The sequence below is a fragment of the Nylanderia fulva genome, unplaced genomic scaffold (assembly GCF_048542155.1).
Source record: "Nylanderia fulva isolate GAGA-0341 unplaced genomic scaffold, ASM4854215v1 Scaffold27, whole genome shotgun sequence".
Taxonomy (NCBI): domain Eukaryota; kingdom Metazoa; phylum Arthropoda; class Insecta; order Hymenoptera; family Formicidae; genus Nylanderia; species Nylanderia fulva.
In genome coordinates this window covers 1,345,001-1,371,784 of record NW_028190336.1, presented here as the reverse complement: position 1 = coordinate 1,371,784, position 26,784 = coordinate 1,345,001, and the positions used below count along the sequence as shown (strand labels likewise).

The 26,784-nt window shown below is 40.2% G+C and overlaps 2 long non-coding RNA genes across 2 annotated transcripts in view; one reads left to right on the top strand and one right to left on the bottom strand.

Annotated features, from left to right (window-relative positions):
- The first annotated feature begins 102 nt into the window (after positions 1 to 102).
- Positions 103 to 26,784, top strand: part of LOC146722806 (uncharacterized) — a 27,092-nt gene continuing 410 nt past the window's right edge. Inside the window, exons 1-4 of the long non-coding RNA XR_014924933.1 lie at positions 103 to 389; positions 2,288 to 2,533; positions 13,756 to 13,995; positions 14,294 to 14,335. This is a non-coding gene — a long non-coding RNA (uncharacterized LOC146722806). The remainder of the gene's footprint in view (positions 390 to 2,287; positions 2,534 to 13,755; positions 13,996 to 14,293; positions 14,336 to 26,784) is intronic.
- LOC146722805 (uncharacterized) overlaps positions 2,962 to 26,784 on the bottom strand; it is a 364,804-nt gene continuing 340,981 nt past the window's right edge. Inside the window, exon 3 of the long non-coding RNA XR_014924934.1 lies at positions 2,962 to 3,645. This is a non-coding gene — a long non-coding RNA (uncharacterized LOC146722805). The remainder of the gene's footprint in view (positions 3,646 to 26,784) is intronic.

The following is a 26,784-nucleotide window of genomic DNA, read 5'->3' as shown; positions in this document are numbered from 1 at the left end:
GAGATTCGCGATTCGATACTCTCGCTCTGCGATTAACTCGCTCGTGACGTATCGATGACGTCGATACACTTTTGGCGCTCAATCATAGTCGCTTCGCGTCGTGTCGAGTGAACCGCGTCCGGATTATGATCCCGTATTTTTCGCGATTATTACTGTCTAAAAGTGATTCTCGCGCGCGCAGAATCGTCGTGAGTGTTGTGTGTTGTAAGTGTCGTAAGTGTCGTAAATCTCGCAAAGTACCGAACGTCCCAATGTATACGTTTGAACGGGTTAAAGATCACAAAAGATCGTATCGTGTCGGTCGTCCATTTTATGTTCGCTTCCGTGATCGATCGAAATCATCTTCGTACATTCGCAAGTCCGTCGAAGAGGTGTTTTATCACTGCCAGGTATGCTAATTTCCGAAAATGACTAGTAGTAGCTTGCTGGATAAAAGAAAGAAGAAGCTTGTCTATTTCTGAAAATTAGTACAATGTGAAACAATTTTATGATGATCCATACAGCTGGTATATCGAAAGTTTTTTGAGCAAAATGAATAAAAATATTAATCGTTTGTTATTTTTCTCATGGAAAAACTAATACGTAACTACAGAAATAAACCATGCCGAACAATTTATACTGAATATGACAAACTTTGAACTAATAAGTAAAGATTCACGACTTTGAGATATATTCGCGTATTTCATGGCGATAGAGTTTAGAATTTTGCATTTGCACGAGATACACACACATATACATATACGTGTACATGAGCGTGTATATGTCTTCTAAGAGAAGACGAAGGTCCCGCTCTTGCTTCAGACTATATGCCCGGGCGATATGCAAATTTCAGTAGTAACCCTTAAACTCTACACCGTAACCTAGATGCTCACCTATGTGGAGAATAGCGAGATGTTTAGAGCGATTATACACAATTTGCTATGTTGTCGAGATTTCAATTGTGTAAGTATCTATGTGGTGTTACAAAAACAGAATAATTTATCAATAGCAATATATAGTTCAGTTCCTCAAGATTATTATTGTTAAAAAATATATTAATTAAAATATATATATATATATTTAAATTTTGAATATATATTCAAATATATATTTAAATATATTTAATATATTTAATGTATTTTTAAATACATACATATATAATAGGAACGATATATTTAATTCGACCCAAACTAGCCAAGAAAATTTTTATTTTATTTTCACAACGTTTCGACTATCTGTTTTTGGTCCATTTCAAGTGAAAAATTCCTTGATAAAAGCGCAGTTAGTTGACACTGTTGTCATGATTATTAAACAATATGATTATTGTGTTTTTTGACGATCCATCATAACGATAAGATGCGGTTACTTTCTTTCAAAAGTTCTTTCAAAAGTTATTTCAAATGTTTTTAAAAAATTCCGATAATCATATTGTTTAATAATCATGACAACAGTGTCAACTAACTGCGCTTTTATCAAGGAATTTTTCACTTGAAAAGGACCAAAAACAGATGGAAACGTTGTGGAAATAAAATAAAAATTTTCTTGGCTAGTTTGGGTCGAATTAAATATATCGTTCCTATTTTAAATACCACTAGCGACGTTTTAAGTATTCAATTTGATTACATATATATATTTTTTTTTCACAATAAATAGTAATTATATATATATAATAAAAAATATATATATTTATTTTTTAACTTATCTATCTTTTACAATAATAGTAATTGTTATTTATATATAATATAAAAAATATATTTTTATAATTCATTCATTTTTAACAATAATAATCTTGAGGAACTTATTGAATGGTATATCGCTATTAATAATATTATTGCAAAAAATAAATAATTTAAAATATATATATATATATATATATATATTATAAAATATTTATATATAAAGTAATTATAAAATTATTATAATTTTTTGATTTTTTGTGAAATTATAATTGGTTTTAACATTTTATCAAAGTTTCTTTCCTCTTTGAACATTTTCTTTTCTCCTTGAAAATTTCTTTCACTATCGTCCATTTCTTTCGTACCACTGCATTTCACACTAGAGAATAGATAAGAGAAAACACATAAGCGAGAAAGAAGCGAAAATGCGAAAAATACCCTATAAATTTTACCGTACAATAGAAGATTATGAAATCGTTGACGACCGACGATTAATCTATGGTACTTACGCTCACAATATTTATTGGGGTGTATAATTCGCGCTTTTTCCACTTTTACCCGCGAGATTACATATACGTGTTTTATTACTGTCATTTTAAATCTTAATAAACTTTCTCTTTTATCATTTTTAGTGATATATAATCGGCTTGACCGATTTATTAATTGGACTATCGACGAACATTTGGCGCTAATCAAATTACTAGTGTCATGGGTGCAAAATGTACGATAACTGGATTTCCCTTCATTCCTTCATGAACTCGCTGCGATTACCAAGAGCCAGCAGATTGTAATCCGATAGATATATCAGAGAAGGAAATAGTCCACGTCTCCGTATTGAGAAATCGATGGAGAGTAGAATTCCGCTTCCCGAATACTCGGTGAGTACACGAATTTTGAAAGAAAAATTTCTATTCGATTTATTTTACTACTTGAAAAAAATATGAAAAATGCCTCGATTTATAATTTTCACTTATAATGGCAATTCAAGATAATATTATTTGTTTTCGATATATTTCATAAAATAATAAAAGAAATGAAAAGAAAACTTCTCTCTTGGCATTTTTAATTTACATATTACGTGACGGCATAATATTTATGATGCTGGCATAACATTGACAACTCAGAAACATCGCGAAAGCAGCGCATGTGCAAAACTCGATGTATTTACATAGCGACTTATGTATTGTAGTCGTGTAATGGGATCTGCAGCTTCTTACTACTGAATGCAAACGGAGCGCCGTGCTCCTTGTGTAAATAAGCTATGCTTACCGACGAGATAGCCGACCGGGCGTACGTATCACCAATCATTTGCCTAGGCTAATCAACGTGCGCTGCTCTTGTGATGTGGCTTAAATTAGAGGACGGCGAGCTCGTATCGCTATGGTTTCGGGCTGCATTTGAATTGTGTATGAGTAAGACTGAATTAATGGTTAACCCGACACGTGTAGCTGGCACGTTCATTTTGGTATGACCTGATGATAAACTTTGCGTAATATATACGGGTCATCTCATGGCACGTCTTTCGCTTAAATTTAATCGTTGTATCATTTAAGAAAAAAATTTATTAACGTGCGCTTTAATTCCCTCGATAAAGGCTGTCTACGAAAATTATTATTTTCATTTTCACACGTTAAGTATGCGGGATGATAAAGCTCTCTGTCTAATCTTTTCACCAGAGATTATTGATATACATTTATAAAATCAAATACTAGTAAATCCGCAAGAGCGTTAACATAATCGAGAATTGCATTATGATCGTGACGCACGTGGTTACCCTTTATTTACGAAACTATCGAGCTCTACAGTAATATTTACTCTCTCCTCTAAAGGAAAGAGGATTTCAATTGCGAACAACGCGCTGCCGCTGTTATATTCTCAAGAGTCGTCGTAATGTTGTTGTTCGCTCTCTCATTCCTCTCTTATACGTCGTATTTGGCCAGGGGTAGCTTTAGCCCGCCGGTGGATGAAGCAGTGTGTTTGGAATTTTTTTCTGAAAAATAAGAGTCTGTATTATAGATAGACACAACTGTAGGTGTATACAATATAGAGTTTAATTAAGGCAACAAACCTAGCGAAAGAAAGAATAATATCCAAATTTTTTTTCTATCATTTATTCAGTCGTTAATGAAAACTTTTAGATGACATTTCGACTATTATTCTAGTGCATTACGATAAGAGATACGTTCTCTTTTATACATACGTAAAAAAAGTAGTAATATATGTTTCGAGGGAGGCTTTACGAAACTTTACAATCGTCAGATATATATGTATGTACAATACGTAAAGTACTCGTAATCTAAAAGGAACCCCGCATCGCTCTCTAAGGACAGATAAACCGTGTCTTTCGACCTTCCCCAGGATCTCTATGTTGCCTTTAACTCTGCATTACCAGTGAGCATACGGTCTCGGATATGAAAGTTTCATAACCGAGGGCGCCATGCACCGGGCCTCGGTGCAGCGCGTTATACCACTGGTACTCTCTTTCCGCGTTCGCTTTAATAAAATATTTTTATTTGTCGTAAAAATAGACGACCTCGGACGCGTCGGGTCGCTAATACCGGTCGCCTCGGAAAATCTGAAGTCAAGCGGTAAAATGCGCTCGCGCATTTGCGTCACGAGAAGTTGTTTTCTTTTTTTATATTATTTTATTTTATTTTTTTGGAAAAACACCGTTTCGCCGATTATAAATAAAAGTTCTTTTTTTTTAATTCGCTATGAGCAAATACTTACTGCAGCCGTTGTCCGTGCAATGTCAAATTAATTGGAGCTCACCAATTGATCGTACGATGTCAAGGAGTAAATAATTGATTGCGCACACTTTCGCAATCGGGTCACACGATACACCAGGGAACAACGTGCGAGATTAGGTCGCTTAACTCTCTCTCTCTTTCACTCTCTCTCTCTCTCTCTCTCTCTCTCTCTCTCTGCCTCTCTCATGAAAAATCCATGAATGATAGAGTCGCGGCGCGCTGACGTCACAATGTCCCAGACAAAGGTGCCAAACGGCGAATGCGCCAACGTTGATCCTAATGACGTTTATACATCTCGTATCGTCACACGTGTGATCTTATTAGAATATCTCTTGGCCATGTTAACGGCGTGTTATATTGAAACACAGGTGAAGTTTACCCGTGGGTCGAACTAATAATGGAAAAGCCCGTCCGAGTTAGCAAGATTATTAAACTGCCGGTGTGCCCCATGATACATCCAGGCGAAACTGAAGCCTAACTTAACGCGAACTCGTTCAACTACGGTTAACCTTTCATGACACTTTGACCTCAAATCACGCGTTTACCTGGTAACACAATGCGTCTGAATCGCCGTTTTTTGGCAGCAAGACGCGGAACTATCGGCTCGGTTTTCGTTAATGTTGACCTAGTCGGAAGATGCTCGCGAAATGCACTGCTCGCCTCTTTTTTTATATTTTTTTCATCTGTTCTGTGTATATACAACATCCACGTGCCATTCTTTTGTTGCTAAAGAAAGTACAATTAAAAGTTGTTACCACGAATCGAGCGTGGGATTTAATCGCAATTGTGATCCGCATCAGTAATTACGATTCATCGACGGACGAGCAGTCGCTCTGTTCGCTTTTATCTCGATTTCCGATTCGAATCTCGACGTAATCCGCGCTGTTCCGCGGCTTTTAGGTGGGCGTCTTCGAAAGAAAGAAATCTTGCTGATAGTAATTTCACCGACGTGTCGCAACTCTCGCATATATCGCATATATATTGTACGCATATGCTTTTGTTGCCTTAGCTTATGTAAAGTGATCAAGGAACTGACAAAAGTTATTTTCGGTATACTAATGACATAAAGAATACTGATATTTACCTGACCCTTGCAGTATTATTAAAACTTGCTAACATGGCGCTATTAATAATAACTACGATAACGCTGACTTGAGTTTCCCAAACAACGAAGACCGGTTTTGTTTTAGAATACCAGGTACTTGGCCGTCGTCGTGTATATGAGATCGTCTTACAAACTCTGTAGCGTTACATAATGTCGATCCAACGGAAACGCTGGCTTGTATGTAGGAAATTTTAGGTTTATGTTAGGAATATGCCAGAAAAGCCACGTGTATTCAAAACGTATATTAATATAAAAAACGTATATTAATATAAAAATGTATATTATGTCTGACTTTTACTGTCCGTCATCACTGAATTATATTTAATAGAGTCTGAAACGATTTATTGATGAATATATATGCATTTCCGATATTTTTCCGATATTAATCATTATCTTCTATGTGTACAATGTATATTTATAAATTTCATGGTAAATTTAAAAATATTGATATACGTCATAAAATTTAATGCAAGTAAATAAATATTTATGAGAATGAGTCAAACAATCGCAGTATTAACGACACTCAATGTTGAATAATTACATGAGCATACAAATTATTCGCAATATCTCTCTTTTTCATTCTGTGTGCGTGTGGGTCTTTTACATCAACGTATATTGCGCGTTGCAAAGTGCGATCCACGGTTCCTGCAAAGTGTATTTTTGGTAAAAGCTGAAACAATAAAAAAAATTCGCCGTTTGGCGGACGAATAAAAAATTTAAATTTAATTTTGGGACATGCTCTCGGTCTTTCGTCAGCTCGCTCTTTTTCCACGTCGTATTACCGGTTTCGTATTATTGCCATGTTATATTATTACTCCTAGTACTGCTAGTTCTCGCTTTTTTTTACGATAAGTCTCGTCTGTCGTTAAATGGAGACACAAAACGGCAGATTTTTTTGCTTGTGTTCGCGAGAGGCGAATTGGGTAGTCGTACTCGTGCACACACGGGGGCGATATATATCGGACACAGGAGGAAAGGAGGGTGCAAACGTGCAGTTTCGAATACGCATTGTAGGTGGATAGATAGGTGCAATCGTGTGCAGGTAGGACACGCAATGCAGTTTTGGTAGAAATTGGGTCAGCGAGTTTTCGGGTTAGAAAGAGAGGGATCGCGAGAGAATTGTGTAGCTGAGAATGGCTGATGTAGAAAGGAGAAGAGAGACGGGGAGGGTAAAAGCGACGAGAAAAATAATCGCGAGGGAGAAAAGGAGAGAGAGAGGCAGAGAGAGGTAGAGAAAGAGAGAGGAGGACAATGGAAGGCTTCGAAAGGCAGAGCGAGCGAGAGGAAAGAGACGCGCGAAGCCTGGGTTCCTGGACCAGGGGTTGGAGGGTTGTCGTCGTCGTCGGTGGTAGGGATGACCGCGAGATACCGTGGATCAGACCGCACGAGAAGGAGAACGCCGTTGCCGACGGTGAATCGAGGGGAGAAGATAGATGGAGGGAGGAGAAGAGAGGCAGCAAGGGGAGTTAAATGTATGTAAATTAAACGTCCCTCGACTTTATTTAGCGCGAGAGTTTAAAGGCGCGCGAAGAGCGCAACTCGCTTCGCCTCCGCAACGGAATACTGTCGAATAAGGCAACTCGCTCGCGAATAAAGAAAAGGGGCTGCATACGCTGCCCCCGTATTCCGCTCTTGTTTTCCGCGACTATAAATCCAGGGAAGCCTTCGTTCTCGATGCTCTTTGTATATGAAATTAGGTGGCTCGCTACCGTCTTTCGCCAACCGCCGGTAGTCTGGGCTATGCTCGACTGAAGTTAAGTAGCTTAAAATGGGAACGAGTTTCGCGAAATATTGCGCGCGATTACTCCGCCCGCTTTTGCATCTTTGCATTATTCTTTTATACCGCGAAATTGATCGTTATTTCGTTTTATCTATAAGCAGATATAACATCTCAATGAATAACTAAAAATATGAGACAACAAATTACTGTATGTAGCAATCTATCAAAAGGGATGGAATCTCGCGCTAATTTGCAGCCGGTCCTTTGTTTACCCGATCACCCGCTAATCTGGAAGAAACGCGATCGATGATTACGCGTTTACCGGATCAGCCTGCTCAACGTTGCAACAATGTTCTCTTGTTCGAGTTTGTCATCTCATTAGCGACGACGAAAGGGCGGTCGCACCGTTCTGTAATTAACGTTACGAAGTGACGCGCGTAGAAACCGATTCTACGATGGATCGGTCGGTACAGCCTTTGATTCAAGGAACCAGACACCGGAAGCGGCGAGCGGTCACCGGCGCCGGTCGGTTTCCGGCGTAAAATCGCGCTATCAGCACGTCATTTTGCCTCTCGCATAATGCGAGAACAGTAAGGGTGATGTTACCACGTCTGTATCGCGATAGTATTGTAATAACGCGATGAATGAGCCCGCTCGTGCAACGATTTTGTGCGAGACGCGCACAAACTTTCAAAGCGCTGAAATTGCGATTTATTGTGCCGACGCGGAAAATTGCGGATTTTATTCTTTCGTTGGTACGCGAATTGTTTTGCGCTGGTAATGAGGTATAAGCGCGCATTGCGTGAATGTACGCATGCATGCAGAGTGTTGTTGCCAAGCTCATGCACACATTTCTCCGGTCCGCTTCTCTAAAATTCTACTAGGCGCTGATTACGGCACATTTGCGAGGAAATGATGTTGCTGCAATGAGAAGCTAAAGTTATACAATTTGATTTTTTTAAAAATAAAAATAGACGAACATTAACTATAATTATACGCATACATCTCGTTCTTTATATAGATATCCATACACATGAAAAATATACTCAGAATTCATATCTGCATATATATCAACGCGTTGCACGCCCTGACAAAGTTTGGAGAGACTGCACATTTTACTGTCCTCGTAGGACCGTCTTGTTCCAGGCAGTACTGTCGAGTCGGTTCTAGCTAAACCCCTCGGCCGAACTTTGCGAAAGCCGAGGAGTCACGGAGTTGCGAATGCACCGGTCGCGCATTACAAGCTCGCAGCCGCTTCGTTCCGCGAGGTTTCCCTCAATAATGGAGCGGGCCAAATGGTCTAATTTACCCGGCGTCTAGTCGAGCAGCCTGAATATGCATATGCGGCTGGCGATGACGATGAAGGCGACGACGACTCGACGAGCACGTTGCGCCGCACGTCGCCCGACGACGACGGATAGGCGCTAGTTTGCTATATACCTGCGTGTTATGCATACTGCAAGCCACCCGCGCAAACGGACACGTGCTGACAGATATGCGCGCCACGTGTTTGTCCCCCGCGCGCGCATATATATTCCTCGCCATATATATTCCTCGGTACGTCTCTTCATACCTTATTAGGCGTCGCCCAGGCTCGGTTCGTTCGGTCGCACTCTCCAAATTGGGTCACTTGAGATGTACGACGTGATCCCAACATAGTTCGCGACACAACATACTGTGTATGTGTATATGCAGGTACCTTAAACATTAAATTAGTCTGAGCAAAACTATCCCTTTTTATTCATTTTTTATCTTGCAATTTGTATACGCGGTTTTTTTATACTCTTTTTCTCGATATCTTTAAATTAAGTAGTTCTCTTCGATACCACGATTATTCTTAGCGATGAGATAGTTTACGCAGCAAATTATATTACGATGATCGAATATGATGATAGTAATAAGCTAGGTGTTAATAACAGAAATATGCCAGATATACAGGAAGTTCTGCGAGAGCGGTGATGAGTGGAAGGTAATTATAAATGTTATCTTTCGAATGCGGGATATGGTGCGGAACATTGCTAGCGAAAGGATCCTTTCGAACATGAAACGAGAGTCAATATTAATTGACATAGAATTAACTGTCTTTACTCGCCACTATCATAGTTCTGCGCGCGGCCACTTTCCGAATGGGGTCAACCCGGTGAACATAATGGAATTTTCATCGCGAGAAGCTCGCGTGCCGTGAGCGCAGGCGGTTTAACGACGAAACGAAGCGGTAAATGTCCTTTTTTTCCGTCCACGGTGGAAAAATGTTCCTCGAGGAGGAGAAAAAAGGGAAATCGCTCCGCAAAAATAGGCATTAGCCAAGGTACGTTAATTTCTGCATTGAAAGGGGGTAGCGATGTCCCCTTTCGGCGACCACGAGAGAGAGACATATCAGCTCTCGGGGCCCGTTTTCTGCCGTTAAGTACTTTATATCTCGCTGTGATGAAAAACTCGTTTGCGCAACGCGGTTTCATGCGAGGCAAACCAACGCTCATTATGCGCAAGCAATTTGACGCAGATATAAATAAAACATTAAACGCAGCCTTTCTCGCTGCGGGGAAGGAGATTTTCATACGAGCCATGACCGCATACACAATACGGGTGGAGTTATTAATTTAATCCCTCGCTCCGCGCGATATGCGCGTTGCGTTACATTACACAGTATTACTTTCATTCAAATTATAATTCGCGTTAAAGCGACGCACCCCGACGTCTCTCGTGATATCAATTTAGTTGGTACATCCGGGGCGCGTCGCGGATAAAAATCTTACAATTAGTAAATGATTGTGAGAATTTCCCTTATTCTCGGACGCGGGATCTCTCCGATATCCTTGAGATCGATATTAATTCGTTCATGCAACGGAAAATTTAATTTGCGTATAATTGAATATCATGGCGTTCGCCACCGCGTCTCATCTCCGTCCCAGTCAGCTTCATCGTACGGAAATCCGCGTCGAGACGCTACCGACGGATCTTGGATCGAGGACTCAACTCGAGGTATAAAAGAGGAAGCGCCCGGTTAAATGGGATTTAAGAGCCCTGAAAAGAAAAAGTAACGAACGCGTCGCCCGTACTCGAACCCATCGAACTTTATTACCAACCGGCAATACGTGTTATCGGAGATTCGCTTATCCGAGGTTTGAACGTGGGACTCGATTAATTTCGCGGGGGTGTGCGGCGACGGTGCCATCGGAAAATTTTCTAATTAGCCTTCATTATACCGCGAGAAGGGGAGAAGGTTTCAGATTGGCTTCCCGTTAACGTAGTTGCAATATAAGTATAAGATTTTGAAGAGCGAAAGCGAAGATGAAGGAATATCGTCATCCTCTCTCTCTCTCTCTCTCTCTCTCGTCGTTGCTCTCTTTCTCACCTTCTAAACCCTGTAAAAGGAAAAAGGAAAGGGTGGGAAAAAGAGGAGATGGAAGTATATAAAGTAAATAGCCGTCACCAGCGATCGATGCTTGGATATTAGGAAATTCTTCGATCCAGTTCATATTGGGGCGGCTCCAGCCGGAAGCTATTAAAGGAGTCTCGATCACAGCTGGTCTTGGCGAACGATATCTGATTGGCTTATCGCGATGACGATAATTTGGTCTGGCTCACATCACCGCACTGATTGCATTGTGCATTCTTTGGTGTATCAGGTATACGTCGCATACGAAGGAAAGAAAAACGTCGGTGGTGTCGAGAAGAAGCGAAGGGATGGGATAAACGACGATCGATGAGTTGTATTAAGAGTAGACGTTTTTTTTTCTCCCCTATATAGAACTTTTTCTAATTTTGTGGAATATCGCCCGACTCGATTATATCGGCAGTTGTTATTTATAGCACCGCGGAGCAAAAGAGCGAGATATATCAATGACTTCTCGTCTCGAACAATGTAATGTATTACATCGCTCGACATCTGATATTAATCTTCCTATTGGAAATTGATAACTTTCATTTGCGATCTTAGCGCGGTATCTCTGAAACTTGATTTCGATTTTGTCGGGAGAAAAGACTGCACGGGATAAAAGTTCAAGATAAATTTTCCGATTATCGGTCTATCTTATGTTTAAATTACAAACAATTAATTTTATCTTTACAATTATATATTGCACGTGCGATTTTCACTTTGTCATTGATAGATATTGTAATAACTTTGATAGATATGGTAATAACGTATTTATCTCTCGAAAATTTACAATTAATAATTTACAATTAATTTCGAATCGATAAATTTACATTGTAATTTTTCGCGAAATTGTTTTCACCCACAAAGATCGAACGAAAAGTTTAATAAGCCTTTACTCTCTGCTCTGTTTGAAGACACGTGCGGTTATAAAGTGGCGACTAAGTTAAGCAGAATTGTGTTGCAATATATAGTGTAGATGCGTATCGAATGGCGTGAATTTACATGTCTGGAGCATCGACTGCAGCAGTCGACGTCATCATAGAATTTTAGTCCCCAGGGGCAGAGAGCACTAAACAAGTTTCTAACATACATACATACATACATACATACTTACATACATACGCATAACTGCACCAATCCAGCCCGTTGATCGGTTATTCAATCAAGTTCTCTCTGTTCAGGAATATATGAACTTGACATACACATATTTGCACAAAATTCGCTCTAAGGAAATCTGCTGATGCTTAAAATGCAGGTAAAGGCGAAAAATACTCATTCCTTTATTTAAACGTGAAATACATTCGGTAATGAATAATTCTAATTTTTGAAATATCGATCTTTATGAACGTGCCCTTGTTAATATGATTGTTAAAATTTTATTGCACATGTGGAAAGTTTGATAATTAAAGAAATAATTATATTAAATAAAATAGAAAGAAGAATAGGGAAAGTTTGTTTGTGATGTTTGCGAGTAATATGCATGGCACATACTTAAGTGATACTTAGGCTTAACTTCGACATTCTTAATATATAATATAACGAGAATGAATTTTCTATAATATTTCCCAAAAGGACGTTCCTCTCCAAGTGGTCGCCCAAGCGGATTAGCCGATGTAAATAACTGAGACCACGCATTCAAGATAACCGTAATCCTCTTATCGCGGGCAATTTCATATTTCTTTTATTATCTTCTGCAAATGTTATGGTCCATCGTGGCAAACCTATTGTCGCAAATCACAAAGTCACACGTGCGATAAGGCGGCGTAAAGGGCGATAATCGTTACCGTCAAGAGGTCCAATGGAAAACGCGATCGCTCTCTTATACGCCGGTATTCGCGGCACGTCGACTTTTACAACGCTTTTTCTGCCGTTTACAAGAGAGGTGTCGGTTAGCTCCGAAGTTTCTTTAGCCTTTAACACGGCACGGTCGACGAAATTGCGGTGGTCTCGATATCGGCGATCACGCGCCTTTCGCACGGGACATGCAGCCTCGTATTAGCTTGCGACCGGGACCGTTTAACCGGTAATCCGGCACGGAAACAAATAAGTTAAAGTTCGTAAACTTGTCCTCGTCGTGTTAAACTTAAAGTACTTGGCCGAAATGTTTAGGGGAGACACGCGCGTCTCTCCGCGAACTGCCGACGACGACGACGACGACGACGACGACGATGGGAAAGTTTCCGCCATCCTCGTATCTAGCTTTAGGCGTTTTCGACGATATACCTCGTTCACTTTCCTTACGTAAGTAGGTAGTCCTTGCCTTGGCTAAATTATCGCTAGTCAGGCCGAGTCGTTTAAACGTTGTGCTCGCGACTCCAGCTCGTAGGATAGCTCCAGCGCGGATTTGGAACTTACGCGGATTAAGCGCAGCGTATTGTTTTTGCCAACCAAGTTCGGTAATGTTCCACTACTGTAAAGTGTCATTGCTAATAACTCTGCCACACACACACACACACATATGCTTTCTCTCTTTCTCTTTCTCTTCTCTCTCGTCTCAAAATATATAAATTCCATCTCTAAAAGTACATTTAATAAAAACTGGAAACTGATTTAATCCATTTTCTCTTTCGAGAATAAAATAAAGATTGTATTACTTATTATTTTTATATTTTTGTTATCTCTTTTCTCGAAGTAGATTCGAATATAACAAATAGGTAAAAATATTCGTTATAATAAAGATCAGTATGCACGTTCAGTATTATCAGTTTTGTAAAATTACAGAAATCTCATAGTCATAATATTGGCATCGAATTCGTTAAATATTCCGACGGAGATGATTTCAAAATTTTCCCGGAACAGAGTTCTGTTTGTTTCCCGGTTATTGCTGTGAAGGAATAAAATTTGTTATATTAAATGAATATTTATATGATCTATGAGAGCTCGAGCTACGAGATTTACGCGTCATAAATGTCAATGAGGAAAAAAGCGAAAGACTATAATTCTTTGATAGGTTTTCCAAATAATTTTCAGATATAAAGTTAATTTTCATTATAGAGAGATATACATATAATGCTAATCAACTGATTATTTTCTTTGTAGAAAATACGGAAAAAATATATATATTTCGATGCATCAATTTTTTAAATAAAAATATAATAGTTAATCATAATAATTAGATAATAATTAATAAATTTGATTTATTTCAGAGTGCCGAGCGAATAGTTTCCGTCGAAATAATAATAAAAACGCGTAGCATACAAGTAATTTACGTCGCGTCGGGAGTGCCGTACAAAGTGCTGTGCGATTGTTACTCGTTGATTTTTTCCGTGATGTAATTAACCGTGTTTTCGCGAGTGTTATGTAACTGCTACGAGCAGCAGGACAGACGACCAACAATAAGAGAGGAGGCCCGGGGAGGCATCAGGCAATAGCGGAGCAACCATGAGGTGAGTAAATTTTAATTATTTAATACTTGACAATTTTATGAAATTATATTATATTATATTTTTTGAAATTGCATTATGTTCAAAATTTTTAAATTATTTTATCATTTATATATATACACATTTTTTATTTTTCAATAGTTTAATCTTTAAAAAAAATTCTTTTTGTGTAACATTTTCTTTGTAGTATTTAGTTTAAATCAAAAAATTGAATAAAAAGTCTAATTAATATTTCATTATTATTTAAAAAAAATATTAATTATTTTAGGCACTGATTTATAATTTGTATAATATTTTACAGATCAACATTTGCACTACAACTTTGCTGCTGCTCGTCGTACTGGTGAGTCTTATAATTTAGCATAGTGCGCTTGTTTTAGTATTAGAAAAATGCCATTATACCTCATTTTTTAAATTTGATTTTCTTGAAGATCGAGCGCGGTAACGGAAGCGTTTTCTTGGTTTTAATCATATCCATTAATCGTTATTTCCGCGGCTGAATATGCCGGAACGCTGGCGCTGCTATCGGACGTTATTCTTTTACAGCGAGGCGTTCCTTAATTTACCAGGGAGATTGTTCACGACAGTTATCCGACGAGAATAATTTTCGACAAGCCTGCCTTTTCGGTGTCGGCAATTTTATCGCTAACAATTGCGTTTAAAGCGCGGATTGAAATCTGAATTTTGTGCATTTTTTTACTTTGATTTTAAAAGACACGCAGAAATTATCTCTTTATTTATTCGCAACGATAGAAAATAATTGATGTGCTTAAAGTAGATTTTCTCACATCTGTATTAAAAATTAAAAAATCAACCTAGATTATATTGGCTGCGAGCAGCTTTGAAGATTTTCGCTCGACAGTATGCTCTGGCTCTTCTAAAATTTAATCTGCTTTAATCTGAAATGTGATAAATATAAAAATGAGCAGTTACTTCAGCAACGCGTTTTCTCGGCAGAAATCTTCTTATACGCGGCCCCGTTTGCCAGTGTTCGAGATCTAATTTCTTGTGCTAGTGAGAAACCTCGAGAAACAATGCGCCCTCGTTCTGCCGTTCCGATCCTGAGAAGTCCCTTCTTAATCTTTTAGTTTTCAACCGTAAAGTGTCCAGTTGTAACAAGTTATGGTCCTGAAAGCGGAGCGGCTGTGCGAGCAGCGTAAAATAAGAACAGCACGCTATCCCTTCATCTCGCGACTTTCGTATTGGTTGCAATTTTGCGGAATGATACTTCGCAGATTCTTGCCAGCTCGAGGCAGGCAACGTGCGACGTAGGTAGAGATGTCAAAAGATTAATATTGATCGGTATAAGAATACAGTTTCTCCGTGTGGTACGTTTCCACGAAATAATCTGTCGGACGTCATCATTGTTAAAATCCAATCAAATCTTCCACTCTTGATATTCAAAACACTGTGGAATTCAGGACGCGCGATGTGTCTCGGAGTAAATTTTCAGTCGCATTACCATCAACCACGAGGATCAGCCAGGAGGGATACAATGTTGCAGTGCAAACTCGATTCCCGATGTCATAGCGCACGATCTAGTGGAAACTCAAACACGTTGCATTTTGCGACTCGGCAAATGCAATCCAACTACCCAAGATCTCCATGCCCGGTCTTCTCCGGACGGTATCGTGGGACGTGAAATCCGATTCCCTGCAGCCGCGACAGCGTGGCGCATGTAAGAGAGGTTCTCGATGGCGAGAGGGAGAGACTCGTTTAGCCTCGGAGAAGCCTGGGCGAGGGAGAGGCGAGGCAAGTTGTAAGCGAGGTAAAGAGGAGAGCCCTGGCAAGGTTGGTTCCTCCTTCTTGCCTTGCCTTGCCTTGCCTTGCTTCTCTCGCTGCTCCGACATTGGACGCCGCATGTACTCGCGGTATCCGAGTACCTACTCGAGCCTCGGCTCTCCCGGTCCTTTAGCCTTGGACGGAAAGCATTGACCTCGGCGTTTCATTCCGAGGGCACAACCGGTCACGTGGAGGACGAGGGAGGGAGGAAGAGCACGGTCTACTACAAAATACATACTTACTCGCGTTTACTTTCTGTCTCTCTCTTTCCCTCTTCCTCTTTCTCTCTCTTGCTTTATACCAAGACTGGTAACTCTCCCTCTTTTTCCGTTCTCTTCCGTTCTCTATTTTTCTTTTTCTCTCTCAGCGTCTGTCATGATTCCTCTCTCGAATACAGGTACACGCATGGATTGTATATAGTCTGCGCGATATAAACATTCACGGTTACATAGAGTTTTGCGTAATCTTGAAAAATACCGTTGCATTTTCTTTTTTCTTTTCTTTTTTTTTTATTACACACTTTATTTTCTGTCTACGTCTGCGCGGACCTTTTCGTACAATACATACGCTGCAGGAGATAATAAAAGCATGTTACACTGAAGTATAAATTACAATTTATAAAAACGTTAATTTAGAAGGCGAAAATGCTGCTAATTAGAATGTATTAAATTTAAGCAGATTAATTATTAATGAGACATTTTTCGTTTAATGCAACTGCTTTTATATAATTTTGTTAAAGTTGAAGTAAACACGTGCCCTATTTTTGCTTCAATTAACGTTGATTCGTTCCACTGCTTCTTCGACAACTTGTCTCCGTCATGGAGCAATCGAGAAGCGAATCGCTCTCCTGGAACGTGCACAATCTGACTACCGGGAGAAAAGAGGCTGAAATACCGATATTATTCATAATGCAAGCAGGAACAGTGCAGTATGAAGTACGTACTCGAAGCGTACAATTCTATGATAATTTCAGAGGCCAATTAAAGTCCAACTAATTCATACGAAAAATTAAAAGCTTTAATTACTGAAAACAATGAATATTATTTTACAGTTTGCGTTATGATGAAATTTTTGTGCATTTTTTTATTTTTGTGCGTGTTTAATTGGTCTAAATTTATACGTTCGTCTGTTCTTGACATCGATTATTATACGTATATTATATTCTTAATTAAATTAAACATACAATATTATTAATTGTTAAACATTTTTTAAAAACTAACAAATTATTGTATATTTGGAAATATTGTCCAACATAAAAATCAGGCGCATACACATACGAAACATACATAAAAATAAAAATACGCGACATAAAATAAATCCAATGCGATTGACAATATTCAGAATAGTAATTTAATAAATTCCTCGTTTTGTTTAACATAAATCGGTCGGATGGGTACGTGGAGCATCAGACCCGAGCGCCGTCAGTGGACGTCGGTGAAAAAGCAATATTGATCTTATGCTAATTTTGCTACTGAGTTATGAAGGGTTCGTGCCGAATAGGATAATTTATTCTCCTGTTAATGCCAACTCGTACACACTCCCACACCCGTCGAGCGTGCGCATCGAGAGAGAAAAAGAGAGGGAAAGGGAAAGAAAAAGAGAGAGAAAGAAAAAGTGTGTGTGTGTGTGTGTCCATACTCCTAGAAAAATCAGATTTATGCCGTAAACTGGTTGGAATTTCGTCGCGGATTCACGTACGTCATGGTGACGTAAGCTCACGATGACATTGCGCTCCGGCGGAACAGAGACTTTTCACGTTGACGCGTCCTGTCGCAAAGGACATTCGCTCATTTCCTAGGGCGCAGCCATACCGGAACTTTTGAACTCATACATTTATAATAGCAACTCCATTTTCGTTCTCGTCCTTCGCGAATGCGCCATTTGTTACGCCGTCACGACGTACAAGCGAATGCACCTTCGTTCGATATTTACATTCCGAATCCGTTGTCAAAACTTGGCGAGAGAAAAACGCATATGATTTGATTTACGGTAATTTTGAAGCTAAAGGCCTCTCTCTGATCCAGTTTCAGAAATTCATGGTTCGCTCTTCATAATATTTACTTGCAATTACTGCGATTATTTCAATCTTCTTCATTATTCTTTATCTTCAATTATACAATTTTGCTTTTACTTTTAGTCTTGCATAAATTATAAGTAATATATTAATGTGTACTCACACAGGGCCTTCTGTTAATCCAAGTAACACGTATAATTATTATTGAAATTCGCTCGATCATATCGGATCATTAGCGATAAAATGTCGCGGGCAATTTTGTTGATTAGTTTCCTAGGTTTCTCGTCAGTTCGTGAATGTGCAACGGTGTCCATCGCATGAGACAAAAAGAAACATTAGCGAACGCCGCTTCGATGCGGTAGCGTCACAATAGGCGCCTTACCAATCCCATCGATCATTTGCCTGTCTTCGCTGTCTACTGTATTGCCTTTACTGAAGAGAGCCGGTCCACGCAAGGTCTCTGAGACACAATCCAAAGTTCCGCTCGATCGGACGTGTATGCATGATCGTAGAACAGCATTCGAGCAGCTGCTGATTCGTATATTTATGGGCATCTAATTTCACTTTATCCGACAGCTCACACTTTGCCCAGTCTGACTCGCATTGTACTCGAACTGTCAAACTGGGCGAGAAAAAAAAACCAAGATTATCGCGACTTTCTCGCAGTAATATCGATGTTATTATCGAATCTCTGTGACACAATTGCCACACAATAATATAACGCCGTAATACATCGATCCTCTGTATGTTAGATAAATGGGAAACCACGACATGAGTTTCAACGCTGGTGGTTCTCAGGAATGCAGCAAATTTGTAAAATTATTGGATAGCTACTGAAGCGCTTTGTTGGCGTACTAACGACGCCAGAATGTTTCATCACAGGCATTCGATGTATAGTGCATACGGCATTCTGGCAACGCGAATGGAAGTGTCTTGAAAACATACCAATAGCATTCTCTCGCAAACCAACGATTATTGACAAATTATAATTATCATTTATAATAATAATAGTTATTATTATAAATCTCTTCCTAATGGTTATTATAATAATGATTATTATTAAATATTAAATTTCCATCCCATATAGCGCGGTTATTGACAAATTATTATTATTTATAATAATATAATAATAATTATTATTATATCTTCTTCAGTATAAATGAGAATTATATTTATAAAAAATCGTGCGACGCGTTACGTTAATTATAGAAAATCCAAGATTTGATTGTCCTTATAATATTATTCTGGGACTGATGCCTTCTCTTTTGAACGGACGGGCAGCCAAATGGCAATGACGGAGAAGCTAATTGTGCGTTTCGCCGCATTAGTTGGTAGGAAACGCCAGCACAGTGTTCAAGGTAGTCGTTGTTTGCGTGGCCCTGATTAGAGCATTCGGTACGTACACTTGCGAATTTGTTAGGATTACGGGGATTAGTAGTACAAATACGACATGCGCAGCCGGGGCGTACAATGACCGCTACAACAGCACGTATACCTTGCCGCGTCCAAGGGACGGCGAGCGGGCGCGTAACGCGACGCTATAGAGCCCTCGTTACAACTGCACAACTGCCAAACTGCATTACCGCAGCCGGGAATCTCGAGGTAACTTCGGCTGGGCCGGGGCTATTTCCCGCGGGGGTCTCTCCACGATTCTGTCCGGACACAAGCGCGCATTTCGTGTGTATATGTTCCCGGTTCTCAGGAGCGTTAGCCTAGTCGTGACGGCGACTCTGTTCGACTGGAATCGATCTTGATTTCAGCGCGACTGTCTTTCTCTCTCTCCATTTCAGATTGGATTACGTATAGCCGAAAAACGGCTGTCTCGCGCGAAACTATTGATCATACTCGCGAACGTCGACGCAAGATGTTAGACGTATAGATTGTTATTTTAACACTCGCGCATTTATGGTCGGGAAGCTCCAGCGAGAAAACTTTTGGTACCCGGTTAAGGAAGATTAATGGGTGCGCCTGGTCTTGCGTTTATTTATCCGCCCCCGACTGGGGCGCGCGCGATACACGTGTCGGATAATTGAACATCTCGAAGATCGAGCGGATTAATCGATCCGCGCGCCTTGAAGAAATTTACGTTAGAAATTAAGTAGTCACCGCGAGCGTTTTCTCAATTTCTCTTTCCTCGAAAACGTTGTTCGATGCTGTCGCAAGTGCGTTCGGACAATGCAAACGAGATCCGACTATATAGGAGGTACATCCCACCTCATGATTCTATCCCGAGATCCCCTGCGGCGATACTTCCGGTTGAGCTGCGTAACTTTCTCTCGCGAAACATTTTTCGAGAAAGGAAGAAAGAGAGAGAAGGAGAGAGATTCACCGATGCTGTTCTCCTGCAACATCGCCGACTTCCTATTACGGAGCTGTTTTGAGATTGTTACGGTAGACGTTGGAGTCTGAGTACTGCTTGTTTGCTTATTTTCTGCAAGGCAAACGACGTTACCCGAGTGGTACTAAGTACACGGAGTCTCTCAATATTCCTATAAGTGACGGTAATCGGGCGGGAGGAGAGAATACATCGTTGTACATATAATGCGTCGGAGAAGTGCACTTGCCGCTTCCATTCTTACTGCTTGTTACGGTGATATAGAACGAGGATTAGACGTAGACTGTTTCCGTGGGGGATCGCGATATAAATTATGTAAATTTCGACTAGATATTTACGTACTCTTTCTCTGGCACGTCTTTAATGCGCCTTTTCCAAAGTTTCAGACCGTGTAAAACGTTAAACGTCCCTCTTAAATCTGCGATGACGAAAAAAAAGAGGGTGGAAGAAAGCGCGGAAGATAGAGAGGAGACGGTACCTAAAATTTCCATTAACGCCCGACTGCACGACGACTGTAAATTATGACTGTAATGTGTAAGACGAAAGAGGCGGTAACAAATGGTAAAATTATCCGGAAAATTAAGTTTTATAAAAGAGTCGGCTCTCTTCGCGCTCTCACGCGCGCTGAAACGAGTTCTCGAATCTCGTAAACATGACCTGGAACTATCACAACCATCATGCATCCCTCGTGAATTCAACTAGTGTGAAATATTCTCCACTTCATTTAGGCCCATTATCTATTTATATTGCGCTCTCCACTTTGCCTATCACTTTTCGAACTTGCTTCTATATAGATTGGCAAAGAGGAAGATGTATAGCGCTTTCATCGAAATTGGATAAAGTTGTTTAATAACTCATTTGGCCAATTTAATGCGGTTCTGATCAACGTGGTTGACATTTTTTTATAATACTTTAATGGACATTCGTTTTTTTGTGCATTAATTTAATTTAATTTATATTATTATATTTAATTAAGCGTTATATATAATTAATAAATATGTATAATGCTTTAATTAATTAAGTAAAATAAATACATAAAAAAGCAATGCTCATTAACGCATTAAAAAATTTCGATAACGATCAAAGCCGAATAAGCCGCATCATAAATCCATAGGCATACTATCGCGTCGTCGTCTAGTTATATGCGTGTGACGCCACTAAATCTATCTCGTCGCCTATCTTCTCCGCATCGTAAACTCAATCCGCAGCCATTAGATTATAGCAGGATCCATGAAATTTGGAGTTGACTTTGACATCGTCGTGCGCAACGGCGTATCTAAACTCACACGTCTAGATAGGCTGCCGCTTATACATCCTAATATACCGTTCACGCTTATGTTAACGCTCACGAACATGTGAGAATCTTCGAGTCTCTCGTATGTATTATACAGGCTGTTTTGTAATAACGTCTTCAAGATTCTTGTACATGATATCGCTAATCGAAAATATTTCAAGATGCAAGACAAGCGAAGGAAGATACTTTCGATTGCGTCCGCAATCAAGACACGCGTTGTACAATACATATGTTCCTCGAAGCACTAGGATATGATACGATCTGAGTAGTTATCGGTATTCGTATAATGAGAAATGTGCCATAAAAGAGGAGAGGAGAAAAAGCATTTAGTCTTTTAAGGTTTTTGCGATATCATTTATGATAAGCTTTAACTTTTTTGCAACTAATTAATTCAAAGATATATACAACATTTTGAAACATTAGTTAATTTCTAAAAAAATATAAGAACTTAGAACTTAAATATAAATTGAAATATTTGAGACTAATACACTGAAATAATTTTGCTTTGCGCATTTATAGTTTTTAATATTATATTAATATTGTTTCTTTTAAATTAAATGCAAATATGTCTATTATGATAGATAATAAGAGGGTTGTGTTTTGAAACAAATTCCAAATTTTAATGTTTCCAAAATGTCTAAATGTTCACAATGTTTCATGTCTTATCAAGAATTAACTTTGCAGTCACGTATGGTTTGTACAAATGCCGTTAAAGAGACGGGATTGCGTCTGTATTCTGGTAAATTTAATTAATCAGATTCACCTGCATGAGATATCGCGCGGTCCGGCAGATTTGCCTCTAAATCAAATCCCCTTTTGACGCTATCGGCAAATGCCTCGTTAATTAATACGTATTCTCTAGGCCTTTCATTGGCTCCGTTCAATTTTACTCTGAATGATTCGCGTGAACGAAAGCCAGCCGACGAACCGCGGCGTAGCTTCCGTTATACATCCTGGTGCTCCGAAGCAGAAAAGCTTGGGCAATGGAAACGCTAATCCGTCGATAAACACACCCGGGTCGCCAGGGTTGTTTGCGTAATAACAATAAACTCGCGAACGTTGCGCATCTGGCTACGAAGATACGCGAGATTCGCGCATGTCATTATTCGCGCGAACGTGGGTGCAACAATTTTTGTTTTATTTTTGAATCAGGAAACCTGATTGCGTTGTATAAAACTTGGTGATTTTAAATAAATGAGCATACGATCGGATCGATAGCTTATCTCGCACAAAATGCAGAATGCGATAGGATTGAAAGTCTGGTCTGCGAATCGCTTGCGTTTCAGTTGTGTTTCACAATTTCAATTCGCATTTCGCAAAAACAGCATTTAAAAAGCAGATTAATTGCAGATAGATTCGCAAATCTGTGATTCCCACTTTGACCAATGTCAGGGAAATACATTGCTCGTTAATTCCGATACGAAAATACATACGCTTCGTAAATGAATTTAATAGACTGAGCGATCAGACGATCGATCAATGCAAGATTTCTCGTGGTATCAGGTGCAAGCGAGAGAACATGTAAGTGCGTTTGGCAGCAGCCTTAGCGTTTCGCGCACCGGATGAGTGGATAATTTGGACCGTGTGTCTATTAATCATGTGGCAACTATTCGCGGGATTCCTAATCCAGTTTCCAGTTTGTCTGCGATCGAAGTCACGAACCCGACCCGCAATCGCGAAGGACGGGTCGTATAGGGTAAGCGGTGAGTTGCAGTTGCGGCAAACTTCGAAATGCCATCTGTCCCGCAAAGCGTCGCACCGGCATTGCGACACTCGCGAATTCCGTGTCGCAGTTGAACGATTATCAAGGCCGGGGATGAAAATGGGATCATCTTCCTGTACGCGCGCGTATAACGTTGAAATCTCGGCTCAGCCCGAAATTATTTCCAGTTTCAATCCTGGCTTAACATCAGGATTCCCAGCCGATGAGAGAAAGAGAGAGAGAGAGAGAGAGAGAGAGAGAGAGAGAGAGAGAGAGCGCGTCTTTTATATATTTACTATACGTTTGCTAAACAGATTGAATAAGCACGACTTCATTGCAGCAACAAAGATTGTAATTATTAAAGTACTTATCGATATCGGTTTTTTGTTCGTCGTTTACGCGAATTACGATCTGAAGAATAGTAAGGAAGGGGAGATTAATCGTCGAAAAGTTGCGACAAAAGTGTATCGCGGCGATCCATTTAGCAACTTCCTTCGAATCGAGATTAATTCAAAGACGACGCAGCACAATCAGAACGCAGCACTCTGGTTCGAGTCAAAAGGCGAAGAGATGCTGTCTACGGAATCCAAGTGCAATAATGAATAGTGGCACGAAACAGCGGATACTCTTAGCGGATGTTTAGAAGTGCAGGACTGAACAAAGAACCTTCCGTTGACGCGCTTAGACGAACCTTGATCGGCAGAACTTCGGGCTTCGGGTTCGATACGCTTGGTAAATTGCTATTATAAACGGGACAATGCATTATCGGTGTACGCATATATACGCGGTGGAAGTTTGCGATTTCATTTTGCGAACGTTCCGTTAACCCCCGTCGTTTCCTCGTTCGCGCGAGTCTCTTTAAAGTTGCGGCTAAGTTTTCGATTTCGAGTCACCAAGCGCAGTATTCACGGGTTATTACGCGCATAATACCAGTGTCGCTGCCTGACTAAGTAGTTCGTGGTTAACGATCCATCGTTCATCCAATATCGTATAGGGGAAAAAATATTTAAAAAATTATAAACTTTATCGTGTTTCGATTTCATGCTGAAACAATTATTTCTTAATTATTGGTTTATTATTATTAATTGCATTTTTATCCCGATTCAATTTTTTAAATGGATTTTACAGGGATATCGAATCATATTATAAAAATTCTTTACTGTATTCTTCAGTATCTTTTTTAATGAAAAAGTGAAAATGAAGAGGAATTTTGTACACGTATTGGTAGTTCTAAAATATTCGTTGATTGTAACGAAAATTACGCGCGCAGCATCGCAAAAATTATTGACGAACGTGATGCGAGGATATCGCGCATAATTCGTTCGTTTTTCGGATTAGCCTTCGATGCGTGCGCGCGTTGATTATGCGTAAATAAATAAAATAATGGTGTAGAATCGCGACTGGAAACAATGGGACGCTCTTCTCACCGATATACGCTGGCTGTGCGTCGCGCGTATAAATTTCTGGCGGGACGCCGGACATTTTCAGGGTATATAATTGCGAAAGCCGGCCGTAATTATCGGCCGTGGGATATTTTTCAGTCACGCCTTCGGCTCGAGCCGAGCCGATCGAACCGGAAATCGAATGAATCGCCTACACCACCATCACCGCCATCGCACCATATCACGCGTCGTTCCCTCTCTTCCCATCAACCACCACCCTCTCTCATCCCCCTTTCCCCTGGTGCATAACGATAGTCAATTCAATTTGAATCGCGGCCAAGCTCGACAGGACAGTTAATTACGCGCGAATGACAGCTTCGCCTCGCGCGAATTCGCCACGGAATTCGATCCATTCCGAGCGGATCGTCCATAGATTAGGTTTTTCTTCCTCTTCCTTTTTCCTTCCCGATCGTGCGTGTGCGATATCGCCAAATTCGGCCGATTAAAAAGCTGCCGGTGCGGATTTATGCGCGATGATATTGCGAAAATCTTCGTCTCGCTCATCTCCCCTTTCGCGGTTCGTTTCCATCAAGCGCGGCTCGAAGCTGACACTTTTAGCATCGCGTTGCCAGCGACGCTGGCTCTAATAAAGGCCAAAAACGGACACCGCATTTCACTCTTCTCTCAGTTCGTTTCTTCTTTCCCTCCGCCTTCAATTTAAACCTCAATTCCCCGAGTCTCTTCGTTTGTCTCTTGCTCGCAAACTTCGCGATGGCACAGTCTGCCTTCTCAGCGGTCGAATCGTAAATGAAACCAAGACACGCCGCGCACGTTGATTCATAGTTTGATTGCGAGATGTGACAGAATTCATCTCCTCTCGTTAATGGACGATTCGTCCGCTTGATCATTTATTTACATCCCTTTTCGCGTCATTAACCTTCGTTGAAGATTATTAGCCGCAAACGAAGACTGATATTCGTGTCCGAGCAGATTGGAATTTCTTTTTTTTTTTTAATGATCGCAAAAGTATGCTGCAAAAACATGGTTGGTGCGAGTAGATCGATAGTCAATTACATCCGATACAGTTCATGATAGGGTGGTTTATGCGGCATTACGCGAGACTGTGGCACGCGAACATTATTACAATAATTTTGACAGATTGGGCACTCGGTAGCACTCTTCAATATTACATTGATTACTATACCTGCATCGCGACCGAAGTTTATTTGCCGACGCGTTCCCCTATTATTGAATAAGCGCTCGCGCTCGCGCGCGCATTTAATGTTATACGCACACGCTAATAGAAACTAAATTGCGGGCATTGACGCGAGCCATAACAATGGCCAACGACTGACCGCAAATCTTTTCGCCGCGCATGATCGATCGATTGTTACACACCGAGACTGTTCAAATGTGATTACATTTCGTTCAAATGGATGAAGCGGATTTGACAGAGATTATACGCGGCAGGTGCTCGAATATCGACGTTTCCATCACGATAACAAGAAGGGCTTGTTCGGATATCGGAGATTATTGCGCCTGGTCTTTGATAATCGTTTGAATTTGTAATCGGTCCGGGGATTCCGCTTGATGTTACCTCGAGTTCATTTAAGGCGCCCTGATCAACGCATCACTCGCGTTCCTGATTAAGTAACCTTAAGCGAAAAGAAACGGGATTAGCCTTTGGAAGACGATTATTGACACAGCGCTCAGAAAAAAAGATTAAAGACGAGGATTAATCCTTTTTAAATCCCTCTCGCACTGCTTGCCAGCTTCATTTTCAATTCTCTCTCTCTCTCTCTCTTTCTCCGAGGAAGGAGATCACAGGGGTTAACTTCAAACGGCCTGTTATTCTTTTCACGTTAAATTTATCAATTGCGTGATTCGCAAGCTCAAAGAATCTCAAAATAAATTAAGTTTGTGATGCGCAGCTACGCGAGTCATGTACATTATATTTGGAGTACGCGAACAATACGAGATACGTATTGTTATGATAATTCAGCAGGAACGATATGATAGAAGGTAATGAGAATAAAGTTACTGAAGTCTCGCACAAGGGAAGTCATTATCTGTGATTTTCATAAGCGATTGGACCGCTCGCACATTTCCGTTACTATTATCGCTGTCAAGATATGCGATATGACAGTTGTAATGAAGACGGATCGCTTTCTGCGAATCAAACGAGATGCGCGTCTCACCTTTCTTTCTCTGCTCGGCGATCGTCCGCAAAAAGAGAGGGATTAGATAATCGGGCTTTAATCAGGCTTTAATTGCTAAATCCGC